At 38.2% G+C, this 12,717-nt stretch overlaps 2 long non-coding RNA genes across 2 annotated transcripts; one reads left to right on the top strand and one right to left on the bottom strand.

Annotated features, from left to right (window-relative positions):
- Positions 1–366: 366 nt before the first annotated feature.
- Positions 367–5,944, top strand: LOC134099937 (uncharacterized). Its single transcript, XR_009941192.1, has 4 exons — positions 367–837; positions 4,694–4,777; positions 4,880–4,961; positions 5,570–5,944. It is a non-coding gene; the product is annotated as an uncharacterized LOC134099937 (long non-coding RNA).
- Positions 5,945–9,241: 3,297 nt separating this feature from the next.
- On the bottom strand, positions 9,242–12,056 carry LOC134099794 (uncharacterized). Its single transcript, XR_009941165.1, has 3 exons — positions 11,970–12,056; positions 11,066–11,165; positions 9,242–10,316 (listed from the first exon to the last, which is right to left on the bottom strand). It is a non-coding gene; the product is annotated as an uncharacterized LOC134099794 (long non-coding RNA).
- Between the last annotated feature and the right edge of the window lie 661 nt (positions 12,057–12,717).

Raw genomic sequence — 12,717 nt, forward strand, 5'->3', positions numbered from 1 at the left:
ACAGGCATGTGTAATCGAATCTAAACTGCTACGGGACAGAGATGTAAACGCTCGGGAAAGGGCGAAGAACAGAGGGTGATGGGCTACTGCACTGATCTATTGAACACTTTATGTGTGTATTCTTTATAGATCAGTGGGTTGCTGTCATGTGACAAATGCATAGCCACAAAAAAGCGGAAATGCATAGAGCGAGAGCAAGCCATGTGGGGTAAACATGTAATAATGTTGTTGTTGTTGTTTTGTTTTTGTTTAAAATAATGTTTTTTTTAAAAAATAGTGCATTTCTTCAGCGTACTACGTAGGCCTAGTACAATGCATCTTTTAATGTTCAAAGTAGCCTACTGTATTATTTTCCTGCATAAGAACTACAAATAGCCTAGGCTACTCCAGTATTTGAATAAATGCCCACTGCAGTTTTACCCTTGTCTCACCTATATATGTCTATGAATTGCAGTAGTGATAAAAAATGAAAAAGGAAATGAAGGTGTCCTGATGTGTTGTTTAGGGATGATGGTCCTGCAATGTTTCTATACGTATCTTGATGTCTTTTTTTTGTTTTCATTTCATCATGTTTTCACAGATCCTTGCTCCTGATATCCTGATGTGTGGGTTTCATTAATGTGGCCTTTATGACTCCAACAGAACACTCACAGAAAGGAGAGCAGTGTCATACTACAAGATAGCCAGCAACCCTAGGTTTGGCTACTCATTTGTCTACTTCCTGAAGAGGAGCATGCTAGCCTTGACACCTCAGTCCTTTCTTCCATTAACAGCTGTGTTATGGAGCGCATCCTCACATCATGGTCTACTGCAGCAGGTGGATACAGAAGACAATTGGTAGGTATTTTGTTTTACTGTGGTTTTGCTATGGTACATATGGTTGATTAGTATGCTAAATATAGGCCCATATTGTAGATTGAGAAACAGTTGATACATTTTGGCCTAAAGTATTCAGGGACAGCTGAATTGACTACCTATACCATATATTTTCTGAAAGTCTATGGCTTCTAGATGTCAATTCACATGAATTAAGGTATGTCCCACCAGCCAACTGACTTTGATCATAAAGCGTACACAGGCCCATATTGTACGTCGGGAAACCATCTGTACAACTGATACATTTTGGCCTATACTATAAAGGGTCAGCTGAATTGACCACCTATACCATATATTTTCTGAAAGCCTATAGCCTCTAAACGTCAATTCATATGAATTACGGCATGTCCCACCTGAGCCATATATTTTCTGTGAATTTGCTTTGCCTTTCAGTTTCAGCAAATATACAAAATAGAACCATGTATAGATTTATGTTGTCCAAAGGTTGCAGGAAGGTGGGATATGTTCTAATGTATGCTAAATCACATCTACAACTGACAAGCTTTCAGAAAATATATGGCTTGGTTAGGTGAAATTGCTCTGCCTTTGAGTTGGACCTCAAATCGTATCATGTGTGTACCTCGTTCGTCAATATGCAGAATAGAGTCATGTATAGATTTATGTTGTCCAAAGTTTGCAGGAAGGTGGGATATGTTCTAATGTATGTTAAATCACATCTATAACTGACAAGCTTTCAGAAAATATATGGTTTGGTTAAGTGAAATTGCTCTGCCTTTGAGTTGGACCTCAAATCGTATCATATGTGTACCTCGTTCGTCAATATGCAGAATAGAGTCATGTATAGATTTATGTTGTCCAAAGGTTGCAGGAAGGTGGGATATGTTCTAATGTATGTTAAATCACATCTATAACTGACAAGCTTTCAGAAAATATATGGTTTGGTTAGGTGAAATTGCTCTGCCTTTGAGTTGGACCTCAAATCGTATCATGTGTGTACCTCGTTCGTCAATATGCAGAATAGAGTCATGTATAGATTTATGTTGTCCGAAGGTTGCAGGAAGGTGGGATATGTTCTAATGTATGTTAAATCACATCTATAACTGACAAGCTTTCAGAAAATATATGGTTTGGTTAGGTGAAATTGCTCTGCCTTTGAGTTGGACCTCAAATCGTATCATATGTGTACCTCGTTCGTCAATATGAAGAATAGAGTCATGTATAGATTTATGTTGTCCAAAGGTTGCAGGAAGGTGGGATATGTTCTAATGTATGTTAAATCACATCTATAACTGACAAGCTTTCAGAAAATATATGGTTTGGTTAGGTGAAATTGCTCTGCCTTTGAGTTGGACCTCAAATCGTGTCATATGTATACCTCGTTCGTCAATATGAAGAATAGAGTCATGTATAGATTTATGTTGTCCAAAGGTTGCAGGAAGGTGGGATATGTTCTAATGTATGTTAAATCACATCTATAACTGACAAGCTTTCAGAAAATATATGGTTTGGTTAGGTGAAATTGCTCTGCCTTTGAGTTGGACCTCAAATCGTATCATATGTGTACCTCGTTCGCCAATATGCAGAATAGAATGATGTATAGATTTATGTTGTCCAAAGGTTGCAGGAAGGTGGGATATGTTCTAATGTATGTTAAATCACATCTACAACTGACAAGCTTTCAGAAAATATATGGCTTGGTTAGGTGAAATTGCTCTGCCTTTGAGTTGGACCTCAAATCGTATCATGTGTGTACCTCGTTCGTCATATGCAGAATAGAGTCATGTATACATTTATGTTGTCCAAAGGTTGCAGGAAGGTGGAATATGTTCTAATATATGTTAAATCACATCTATAACTGACAAGCTTTCAGAAAATATATGGTTTGGTTAGGTGAAATTGCTCTGCCTTTGAGTTGGACCTCAAATCGTATCATATGTGTACCTCGTTCGCCAATATGCAGAATAGAATGATGTATAGATTTATGTTGTCCAAAGGTTGCAGGAAGGTGGGATATGTTCTAATGTATGTTAAATCACATCTACAACTGACAAGCTTTCAGAAAATATATGGCTTGGTTAGGTGAAATTGCTCTGCCTTTGAGTTGGACCTCAAATCGTATCATGTGTGTACCTCGTTCGTCATATGCAGAATAGAGTCATGTATACATTTATGTTGTCCAAAGGTTGCAGGAAGGTGGAATATGTTCTAATATATGTTAAATCACATCTATAACTGACAAGCTTTCAGAAAATATATGGTTTGGTTAGGTGAAATTGCTCTGCCTTTGAGTTGGACCTCAAATCGTATCATGTGTGTACCTCGTTCGTCAATATGCAGAATAGAGTCATGTATAGATTTATGTTGTCCAAAGGTTGCAGGAAGGTGGGATATGTTCTAATGTATGTTAAATCACATCTATAACTGACAAGCTTTCAGAAAATATATGGTTTGGTTAAGTGAAATTGCTCTGCCTTTGAGTTGGACCTCAAATCGTATCATATGTGTACCTCGTTCGTCAATATGCAGAATAGAGTCATGTATAGATTTATGTTGTCCAAAGGTTGCAGGAAGGTGGGATATGTTCTATTGTATGTTAAATCACATCTATAACTGACAAGCTTTCAGAAAATATATGGTTTGGTTAGGTGAAATGGCTTTGCTTTTGAGTTGGACCTCAAATCGTATCATGTGTGTACCTCGTTCGCCAATATGCAGAATAGAGTCATGTATAGATTTATGTTGTCCAAAGGTTGCAGGAAGGTGGGATATGTTCTATTGTATGTTAAATCACATCTATAACTGACAAGCTTTCAGAAAATATATGGTTTGGTTAGGTGAAATGGCTTTGCCTTTGAGTTGGACCTCAAATCGTATCATATGTGTACCTCGTTCGTCAATATGCAGAATAGAGTCAATTTATAGATTTATGTTGTCCAAAGGTTGCAGGAAGGTGGGATATGTTCTAATGTATGTTAAATCACATCTATAACTGACAAGCTTTCGGAAAATATATGGTTTGGTTAGGTGAAATTGCTCTGCCTTTGAGTTGGACCTCAAATCGTATCATATGTGTACCTCGTTCGTCAATATGAAGAATAGAGTCATGTATAGATTTATGTTGTCCAAAGGTTGCAGGAAGGTGGGATATGTTCTAATGTATGTTAAATCACATCTATAACTGACAAGCTTTCAGAAAATATATGGTTTGGTTAGGTGAAATTGCTCTGCCTTTGAGTTGGACCTCAAATCGTATCATATGTGTGCCTCGTTCGCCAATATGCAGAATAGAATGATGTATAGATTTATGTTGTCCAAAGGTTGCAGGAAGGTGGGATATGTTCTAATGTATGTTAAATCATATCTACAACTGACAAGCTTTCAGAAAATATATGGTTTGGTTAGGTGAAATTGCTCTGCCTTTGAGTTGGACCTCAAATCGTATCATATGTGTACCTCGTTCGCCAATATGCAGAATAGAATGATGTATAGATTTATGTTGTCCAAAGGTTGCAGGAAGGTGGGATATGTTCTAATGTATGTTAAATCACATCTATAACTGACAAGCTTTCAGAAAATATATGGTTTGGTTAGGTGAAATTGCTCTGCTTTTGAGTTGGACCTCAAATCGTATCATATGTGTGCCTCGTTCGTCAATATGAAGAATAGAGTCATGTATAGATTTATGTTGTCCAAAGGTTGCAGGAAGGTGGGATATGTTCTAATGTATGTTAAATCACATCTATAACTGACAAGCTTTCAGAAAACAGTTATTTTAGTATGGTCCTGAGTTATGATAGAAATTATATTGACACAAACAGAATTGGTAATGGAATTTTTCCTGTTACCGTTTATTTAGGTCCAAACCATCTTGAGGCCTTTTGGACAGAGGAGAGGATGACCGAGCTGGTTAACCTCTACATAAATAGACACATGTCAAGTGGTATGTATGTCTTTAGATGTAAAGAAATTAAATGTAAAGAAATGATGCAGACTACTGTGTCTGATTACACTTTAACACCTTTCTACCTCAACACTAATTCAGGGTTTATCGAGGCCCAAATATGCTGAGGAATACAGGCTGCCTGGGTGGCCTAAGGAGTTGCCTTTCACTTCAGTCAGTGACGGTATGTTAATATAGAATAACCAACTATTACTGTTACAACTGCATGCACACAACTGATACATCATGATTTGGCTTCTCATAAGAGAATGATCAAAAACAATAATGATTGCATAGCCTATCCTACCAGTACAGAAGTTGGCCATGTCTGTCCTGCTATTAACCTATGCACACCTTTGCTTTTTTTATTTTGACAATTGCATTCATGTTGGACAAATAACTCATTATTCATAGGTTCAGTAAGTGTATGTAATATTTTGTCTGGTGAGTGTAACTTTGTTCCTCACTCTTTTGTGATTTTGATACACTTCCATAGTCTGGTTTTCACCATACTAAACTCAATCTTTTAAGATTGAACATTAGTCTGGCGAGGCTGCGCTTTGTTTCTACTGCACTTCGCGTCGCTTAAGTTTCATTTTCGGCGCGTCACCGGCCAATAGCGTGCCAGGACTAGAGTATGGCCGTTTCTGATAGGAGCCAAAGATTCTGGCAGTAAACAGCGAAAATAGATCTGCTGGTATCCAGCCTGAGCTGCCGGGCGAAATTCAAATTCCCCGGAAGTTCAGACAGGATTCACCTAACACTTTCATGCATTGTTTGCCATTTATAAAGGAAAAGGTCAAGGACGTAAGGCTTTTACAGCTGAAAAGCTGATACAGCTTGTGCAGTCCTACAATGCACATGTCAATGATCAGCTGTTTGTTGAGGCAGCAGCAGCAGGAGCAGCACCAACAACAGAAGCAGCAGCAGCAGCAGGAGCAGCACCACCAGCACTATAAACGCCATCAGCAGCAGCGGCAGATTATAAAGAAGGATAACAATGAATACATGAAATCAGAGTGGGAAGTTGTGCTTTTATGTTTCATATACTGTATATATATGCACCTTACTTGAGTGTCTCTACAATTTAATTATACTGCAATGCAATTAAAATAAAGGCATTCATTTAATTAATTTGTCATTTCAGTTTGTATTATTACATTCATTTCGCCTGGGTGCCAGCCAAACTTAGCCCTTCCCACAACATTTCAGGTCGGGAAGTACGGTCTGGAATTGCGCCGTCAATTATGCTCGATCCAGAGCTGTTCGGACCAATGTGTACATGTTGTAAAAGACACAAGTTCATCTGAATGCTGTAGGCTATGTCTTAGTAAACATACATGTGTTAAGTTCATGATTTGCATAGACAGGCAGGCCTTGATTGCACCTTAGGGTTATACCAGTTATGTTCATATAGACTGCACTCTGGCTATCGTCAGACAGTTTTGCATTCGACAAGTTTATGAATCGAACCAACCACCTCATAACACCCATTTTGTGCCTTTCTCATATTTACATGTTTTGTGATAAATAAACATGATTTGCAGGTCAGTTTTGACCTACGTGACAGCCTTGAAAAGTACCATCTAGACAGCTATTCAGTTGAGTTTTCAGACAGTTTTGCATGCACACAAGTTGATGAACCATCTTCAGAAACTGATGTTTAGAGGGCATATTTTTGACATAGGCTGATAAATAAAAGTTTTGTAATCATACTCAAACCATTAAAACATCCATATTTTGACTGTTTATGATACACAGAGGTATGCTGTACTGAAATAGCCCAATTTCACTGATCTTATGTGCAGTGGGAATTTTGATCCACAAGACATCTTCAGAAACTGATGTTCAGAGAGCATATTTTTCACATAAGTCGATACACAAAAGTTCTTAAATCATACCCAAACCATTAAAACATTCATATTTTGACTGTTTATGATACACAGAGGTATGCTGTACTGAAATAAACCCAATTTCACTGATCTTATGTGCAGTGGGAATTTTGATCCACAAGACATCTTCAGAAACTGATGTTCAGAGAGCATATTTTTCACATAAGTCGATACACAAAAGTTCTTAAATCATGCCCAAACCATTAAAACATCCATATTTTGACTGTTTATGATACACAGAGGTATGCTGTACTGAAATAAACCCAATTTCACTGATCTTATGTGCAGTGGGAATTTTGATCCACAAGACATCTTCAGAAACTGATGTTCAGAGAGCATATTTTTCACATAAGTCGATACACAAAAGTTCTTAAATCATACCCAAACCATTAAAACATCCATATTTTGATTGATTATGATTCACAGAGGTGTGCTGTACTGAAATAAACCCAATTTCACAGATCTTATGCGCAGTGGGAATTTTGATCCACAAGACATCTTCAGAAACTGATGTTCAGAGAGCATATTTTTCACATAAGTCGATACACAAAAGTTCTTAAATCATACCCAAACCATTAAAACATCCATATTTTGACTGTTTATGATACACAGAGGTATGCTGTACTGAAATAAACCCAATTTCACTGATCTTATGTGCAGTGGGAATTTTGATCCAGAAGACATCTTCAGAAACTGATGTTCAGAGAGCATATTTTTCACATAAGTCGATACACAAAAGTTCTTAAATCATACCCAAACCATTAAAACATCCATATTTTGATTGATTATGATACACAGAGGTGTGCTGTACTGATATAAACCCAATTTCACTGATCTTATATGCTGTGGGAATTTTGATCCACAAGACAGCTATAGAAATTGACGTTAGAGAGCATATTTTTCACATAAGTTGATACACAAAAGTTCTTAAATCATACCCAAACCATTAAAACGTCCATATTTTGATTGATTATGATACACAGAGGTATGCTATGCTGAAATAAACCCAATTTCACTGACCTTACCTGCCTTGGCAAGCTTGATGCTCTGGACATACTCAGAAACTACAATTCAGACACCCATATTGGCCAGATAGGCCTAAGTAAGTGTCACACTCATTGTTTCATGAAATGTTGACATGTGGCACATATTTTGATTCAGGGAGTGATAACAAACTTGTTAGTCAAATTTGAGACCTCCAGCTGCTTGTGTGTTGACAGGAGGCGGAGCCAAAGATTGGAAAATCTAGATTTCTAGGGGGCGCTATAGAGTCTGTGAATATGTGAGGTGTGGTTTTACTTCACTCATATATTTTATGTCATACATAGATGTCACATGCCAAATTTAGTCTGTCTATGAGGTATGTAAGTTAGAAATTCTAACCCTAGGTGTAGATGGTCATAATTTGCATAGGTCAGACAGGCCTTGATAGGATTACACCATTAACTCAAAATATGTGCCAGCATATGGCACATATTTTGGTACAGGGGATGATAACAAACTAATTTGTCAAATTTGAGACAGCTAGTGGCTTGTGTGTTGCCAGGAGGCGGAGCCAAATATAGGAAATATTGGATTTCTAGGGGGCGCTATAGAGTCTGTGAATATGTGATGTGTGATTTTATTACACACTCATATTTAGTGTCATATACAGATGTCACATGCCAAATTTAATCAGTCTAAGGGGTATACAAGTTACAAATACCAACCCTAGGTTTAGATGTCCTAGATTTGCATAGTTAGACAGGCCTTGATAAGGTTACACCAGTTATAATCAACTAGAATGATACTTCTGAGGAAATGCAAGAGTGGGCTTCATCAGGTGCAGATCATCAAAAGGGTCGCAACAGTACCTTATTTTTGAAAATCAGGCACACAGATCAAAAGTTATCCGCATTAACGCAACATCCAATAGGCCAAAACGCATTTTAAAGTGGTTCCTATGGTGGTTGCTAGGTAATCATGTTGGTTACTTTAGTGGTTGCTAGGTTGACATTGTAGAGCTGGTTGCTAGGTTGTTGCTAGAGTAGTTAAGATGGTTGCTAGGACGTTGCTAGGGTCATTGAGACGATTGCTAGGGCGTTGCTACGCTACGTATGGTGGTTGCTGTGCAAAATAATGCGGTTGCTATGCTGGTTCCTGCTATGGTGGTAATCATGTTGGCTGCTATGCTGGTTGCTACGTAGACGTTGTAAAGGTGGTTGCTAGGTTGTTGCTAGGGTAATAGGGATGGTTGCCAGGGGGCGTCACTATAACACTATGCTTTGCCATGCTGTGGGCTTGCTGTATAAGGGGGTAAAAACAAAATAGTTTGTCACATTTGAGGCCTAGCTACTTCTGTGTTTCCGGGAGGCGGAGCTAAAGATGGAAAAAATGGATTTGAAGGGGGTACTACATTCTGTGAATATGTGAGGGTTGATTCCATTCCACACACATTTTGTTATCCAAGGATGTTACATGCCAAATTTAATCAGTCTACAACACTATACTTAGAAATGCCAACCCAATGTGTACATGTCCATGAGTTGCAAATGATGCCAAAATTATGTAAAAAACTTAAAAACAACACAAGTCGGTAACAAGTATTTTTATTTCTGTAGACATCACAAAATATGGCAATACAAAATTGAGCCTTCTGTCAAGGATTCAAGGAATTGTCAGATACAAAGATATCATTGTAAAATACATAGAGAACTGGCATTCAGCTTCTCAACTTGCCTCTGCAGAGGTGTACAGGATAAAGAAAGAAGGATTTAGAAATACATGTAATTTAACGATAGGGAAGGGGGTCATTCTGTTTCAAGTCAGATAAAATCCAGGAAAACAGTTGCTGCACCCTCTCAGATTTTGCTCTTGACTACCTTTAAGTCCCAAAACCAAGACCTGTAAAATATTTTTGCTCAATTTTATAATTCCATACACCTTTTCACCCTTGATTTTGTATCATTTTCACTCTCAGAAATTCCTTATCTTGGAGGCCATCTTTAGGCATTGATATATTTAAAAAATATTGTTCCTAGCTTGTCCAAACTTGGTGGAAGATGGAAGGCAGACATGTTCTCAGTATGACTGGACCATTGTTTGTAGTGCATACCCATTCAATTTATATGAGGCCCTAGATAAGGAACAAGGTGCAAAACTGGTGATACTATGGGCCTTGTAAACTTTTTTGTGTCAACATTATGGACAGCTAAAATATTGGCACAACATTAATAACCCATAGTATGTAAATGTGTACAAAAAGAAGTTCATACCCTTAATGTCACTGGTTTTCACACTTAACCCCAAATCAAAACAAAAACAAAACAAGAACAAAACCTGAGACAGTGCAGCAACAATCTTTTCAGGTGGTAAACAGAGCAGTGTGTGTAAGTGCAGTATGGCAAGTCTATATAATGTAGTTTAAAGAGTTATGTGTGATCGGGATGCAGATGGCTTCAGGAAAGAAACTCCTTCTCAGTCTATTCTAGCCATGTGGGAACAGAGACGTCTGCTTGACCTCAGTGGTTTAAACAGTCCATGGTCAGGGTGTGAAATGTCTTTTGAAATATTTTGGGCCCTTGTACTCTTCTGGTATAGATGTCCTGCAGGGTAGGGAGAGGTGCTCTGATGGTACCTTTTGGCAGTAAATGTCAAGTGTCAAGTGTCTGTAAAAGAGAAAGAAAGCATATATTACAATTGACCCTGTCCATGAATATAATCAATGCGAACTACTCAGTTTTGTGTCACAAATAAATGCAAACCCACACTAGAAGCCTACAAGTCAGGTGCAATAGTTAAGCAGGGTTCAGACCAAAGATTCGCGACGAGCCGAGCCGTGAAGTTCTAAAACCTTGCAACTGCGACTAAACATGTTGAATGCTTTGAGACGGCTTGCAACAGCTTGCAACTCCATGCAACCTCTAATTCATACCGCTGCAACTCTTCTTTGGTGTGAATTGGGCTTAAGAAGTAATGCAGATGTGTACAACATATACACCACCATTCACCAGTCCGGTGTTTTTTTTAATATAAAGAGGTAGTCTGGTTTTTACCATACTAAGCTCTATCTTTTAAGATTGAACATTAGTCTGGGGAGGCTGCGCTTTCTTTCTACTGCACAAGAGGCGTGATCAATGGGCATTGTTCAAATGACTCACACAATTGCCACAAGCGGGCTAGTTGGTGAATTAAACTGTTCCAGAGCAAGTTTTTGTTCTGTTTTCAAAGAAACTTGCTTTTAAAATCTTCTAATAAAGAGGACTATTTTAAGTAACTGTAATAATCATGATTACTTCCTGGAGTAATGCATTAAATAACACATATATGACAAACAAATTAGAGCATGCTCAATAACATACCCTACAGCCTTCACTATGCAACAAAAAAATTACATTCAAAACACACAAACACTTACACCAGGCTGAGGGCAGTAGCCACGGCTACCAGACATCATCAAGTAGCAGGTAGTGCAATCAGTACAGACCAACTTCACCCTGGACAGTTGATGGAGCCCACTACATAAACACATGAAAGGAGGGGATAAACTAAACAGCTACAGACACAAATACATGCACACATAATATAATGCTATAAGCGATTCTACGTGTATGAGTCTATGTATGTGTGTCTCTACCAGTGGGGTATACTACGAATCTCGCTGAACATAACCTGGATCGACAAATACAAAAGTCGCAATCAGAGATGAGTGATATCACAAAGCTCACTGACGGGTTGAATTTGTCAAACCAGGTTGTCCGCACCAGTTGTCCATTGTCCGGGGCATTTAGCGACAGTTCAATCACCTTTACGACATGGAGAATCTGCGAGCGAGAGCTGTATATTTTGCCCATTTCGAACAAGTCGTGATAATGAACTCCTATGAGGAGTAAAACAGTCAGATCACAGTGCGGGGAAATACCACTGTGATAAATAATGGGGACAATGTGCAATAAGGAGATCAGGTGCAATGCTATTTGTTGGATGTCTTGTATGTGTTACTCTTTGTCATGTCTGTTTTAAATACTTGTAATGTCTGTTCTTTTTTAAAAAATACTTGACTTGTAGGGCCTGCACAAGAATTCGAATGTGTTATGCACAAATGGCCAATAAAGTACTTTGACTTTGAAATAAGAATGGGGAACAGTGCTGTCAAAAAATAGCCCATGCGGTGAATGTGTGCTAAGTGTAAATATTTTGCATAATTGTATAAAAACTATGACCAGGTTTAGTTGTGAGCATAAGATACCATGGTGATATCGCGACGCTAAAACAGAGCCACTTTCGTGTCACAGCATATCCTGGCTTTGAGCGCAACATACCTTGTTAACCTCGCTAATAAGTGAGTGAACTTGGAACTTCTTCCGTATGAATCAGGGCAGCAGTCCTCACAGCACACTGCCTGCAAACAGAGGGAAACAAAACACACAGAACATGAAAAGACCATCACTGAAGCACTACTACAGCAACGATCACACAACAACAACAACGATCACACAACAACAACGATCACACATCAACAACGATCACACATCAACAACAATCACGACAACAATCACACAACAACAACAACAACGATCACACAACAACAATCACACAACAACGATCATACAACAACAACAATCACACAACAACAACAACAACAACAACAACAACAAGGATCACACAACAACAAGGATCACACAACAAAAACAATCACAACAACAATCACACAACAACAAGGATCACACAACAACAAGGATCACACAACAACAACGATCACACAACAACAACAACAACAACAACGATCACACAACAACAACAATGATGACAAACAACTATCACACAACCAAACAACTATCACACAACAACAACAAAAACAACAACGATCACACAACAATCACACAACAATGATCATACAACAACGATCATACAACAACAACAATGATCATACAACAACAACAATGATCACACAACAACAACGATGACAACTATCACACAACCAAACAACTATCACACAACAACAACAACAACAACAATCACACAACAACACGATCGCACATCAACAACAATGATCACACAACAACAACA

Source organism: Sardina pilchardus, chromosome 13, assembly GCF_963854185.1.
Source record: "Sardina pilchardus chromosome 13, fSarPil1.1, whole genome shotgun sequence".
NCBI classification, from domain to species: domain Eukaryota; kingdom Metazoa; phylum Chordata; class Actinopteri; order Clupeiformes; family Clupeidae; genus Sardina; species Sardina pilchardus.